The 3,155-nt window shown below is 40.3% G+C and overlaps 1 protein-coding gene across 1 annotated transcript in view; it reads right to left on the bottom strand.

The window, feature by feature from the left end:
- The window catches only part of SLC44A1 (solute carrier family 44 member 1), a 104,466-nt gene that overhangs the window by 82,985 nt on the left and 18,326 nt on the right, over positions 1–3,155 (bottom strand). The window lies entirely within an intron of this gene.

Raw genomic sequence — 3,155 nt, forward strand, 5'->3', positions numbered from 1 at the left:
AAAAAAAAAAGTAATTTTCGGTTTCAGCCTGACAAATGCTGCTGCGGGAAGTGCATTGCAGTGCTATTCATTTCAATGGCACCAAAAATGCACCTTCCAGCCACAGTGTGATCACCCTCACTGGGACGCACAGTACCACAATGTCCTGTGTTCCAGTGCAGTGCAATTGCAAAAAATTGTGCATGCAGTCAGTTTTATTCTGAAGTAAACTTTGTAACACTGCATTTGTGTATTTTATCTTAGGATGGTATTTAATTTATTTAATCTAATCAATAAAATTAAAAAATCGGCCAACTAAATCGATTATACCCCCACACACGACTGGGGAACTTTCTAACCTTCCCTCGCACCACCCCATATACTACTATATAAAACAGATGCATTTTTCCTTCATCCTTGCACCCCTAGATCCGACCTTCGAACTGGCGACACTTTAGAAATACGGTTAATACACTCATGCCTGTAGGATACAAATTGACACGTCGCTTACTGGCCTTCTTCATATTGTTTATTCATGCAAATTGTTTATCTTTTATAACACTCAAATGAAAGAAATATCCTATTATAATTGACAATGCCACTCTGAGAAAGGAAAACATGTCTGCTAAAATGGCTGTCAGTGAAAAACTAGTTGTCTGCCACTTTGAAACTTCAACATTGCATCTCACGGGGGGGTGGTAACACAATATAATTCCATAAGCTAAAAAAAAAAAAAGAAGAAACAAGCCATGCAAAATTGTTTTTCATCAGATAGCACCCATGTCAAATAAACCCCTGTCATTTATCGTATTATCATATCTTGAATAAAATACTGCAATACAGCACGGAAGATTTATAGCCTAGATCGGTCACCCTTTCATAATGACTTAGCTGCTACAGTTCTCATATGTTTCCAAGCCTGACAATCTACATAGTGCCATAATTATACCAGCCAAGCATCACTGGAAAAACCTGCAGATTTATCCGCTTGGCTGCCAGCATGCTGGAATCATTTTTAAGGTTCAATGCCTTGTTCTAAATAAGCAAAACTGTCAGCCATCCAATTATATATTGCACAAAAATAAGGCTATATCATGGTATATACAATGTACATATTTTCTACATAGTTTGCAACACAAAACAGTGCACATACTTTAGTGCTAATGCACAACATTACCCTTATCCTCTGGACATTATCTGGTCTGGAAAATAGTGTGAACCTGTCTGCAGTTCCAGTGCATTCCAGACCAGACAAAATGAGACAAGCAGTATTTTTCTGGTCTGGTACGGACTGCGCTGGTGTGAGCAGAGGCCAGAAATAGCATAGGGATACACTAGGATGCATTTTGGGTCTGGAAACAATCTGGTCTGGATGTGGTGTGATTGGGCCCTTATTCTAATAAAGTAAGTAGTACTTACCTTCATCCTTCTTTCTCTGTTTGCCCAGTCTCAGCAGTCCATGTCCCCTTCAGGTCGGAATCACAAAAAACGTGTCATCAGCCCACAAATGACATTGCACCTTCTCTCTCGCTTGTGATGTACCCTCATCAGAAAAAAAAGCCTTTCCTTCTAAGATCGCACAAGAACTTTTGGGGGAAAGTGTAAAGTTCACCACACATTACCATCTGATTGTACAATCTTCAGATCTATCTATGCAGTGATTGGTTCAAAATTAAGTGCGCAGGTCCTCATATTGCATAGTCTTGGTAAAGCTAAAGTTGACTGTACAAAGGTTGTATTGTCAGTTTGCAGTGTATGGCGACTCTTCTCAGATGTGTTTTGGCACATGTGCGAGATGAAACACATGACGTCATACACTTCCATCTAGCACATGTGGCATGCAACACTATACTCATCTGTTGAGGGAAAAAAGCGCCTTCCACCCCCTCTCCATAAAACAGCATAGATTAAAGTGACACTAAACTCAGGAGTTAAATCTTAAAAAGTACCTCAATTATTAACAAAAAAATCTTATTTGTGCGTTACTCAGCTGTAGATCCTCAAATCATCTCTGAATTGGTGCTGACACTGCCCTTCCTTCTGGAGGGTGGCAACTTTTGTTGCCCCATGTTCCCTATGTGTTGTAAAGTAGCCACCGCTCCAAGCTCACTCCTGTGATGGACTACAATCTGGGTACAAATGAGTAAACTAAACAAGGCTTCACATGTTTGGTGCCTATTTACCCGACGTGACCCCGTCTTTTATATTTTACCAAAAAATTGGGTAATAAGAAAATGTTTTATAATTTAATATAGAGGAAACAGTTTTTGTTTTTCTTCAAAATATTTGGTAATTTTTCCAATATAGTAAAAAATAAAAACCCCAGTGGTGATTAAATACCACCAAAAGAAAGCTCTATATGTCCCCCAAACAAATGGTATAAAATTCATTTCAGTACAGCGTTGCATGACGGAATAAATGTCAGTCAAAGTACCTCAGCGCTGACTACTGAAAAATGGACTGACCAGGAAGGGGGTTTAACACCCCGGTCAGCAAGTGGTTAAATTACATTTCAGAACTCTAGTTGAATTCTGCACATGCTCAAACATGAATTAAGTTGTAAAACACTTAAAATCGGGTCATAGTGTTGGAAATACCATGAATTACTTAGGTTTTGTCCACCAAATCTGGTACTGTCAAACATTGGGGCCAATCCAGCAACAGGTTTGAGATTCTTGCACGTCCCACACACCCAATGTAATTACCATTCATCATCTGAAAAGCCAGTTTCACTACAAGGAAGAAAATCAATAAATAAAACACGCACACGTGTAAAATGAAGAATTTTCTAGCTACGGAAAGTGTGCCAATTGTCAACCTGTTTGTGAAATATTTTCCCTACCTTAGAGTAAACAGAAATGCTGACTAGCCCGCGTATTGCTTAGCAAGAGAAGGACAACACCCAATATACTGTAAATACCATTCTTTTACACCTCTCACCTAGTTACTTAACCACTTGCCGTCCGCCCGTAGTAAAAAAACGGACGGACGGCACTGCAGCATTGGCGGGTTGCCGTCTCCAGACAGCAATTTTTTTCTGCTTGCGCGCGCCCCCTAGCGGGCACGCACGGGCAGAAAAGACCCGACTATTGCACACACCCGTTACCGGGTGTTTCACATATAGGCGATTAGCGGCTCCATAGCCCGCCGATCGTCTATATGTGCTCATTCGCGTC

The sequence above is a fragment of the Nanorana parkeri genome, unplaced genomic scaffold (genome assembly GCF_000935625.1).
Source record: "Nanorana parkeri isolate BGI_ZX_2015 unplaced genomic scaffold, ASM93562v1 scaffold850, whole genome shotgun sequence".
Taxonomy (NCBI): Eukaryota; Metazoa; Chordata; class Amphibia; order Anura; family Dicroglossidae; genus Nanorana; species Nanorana parkeri.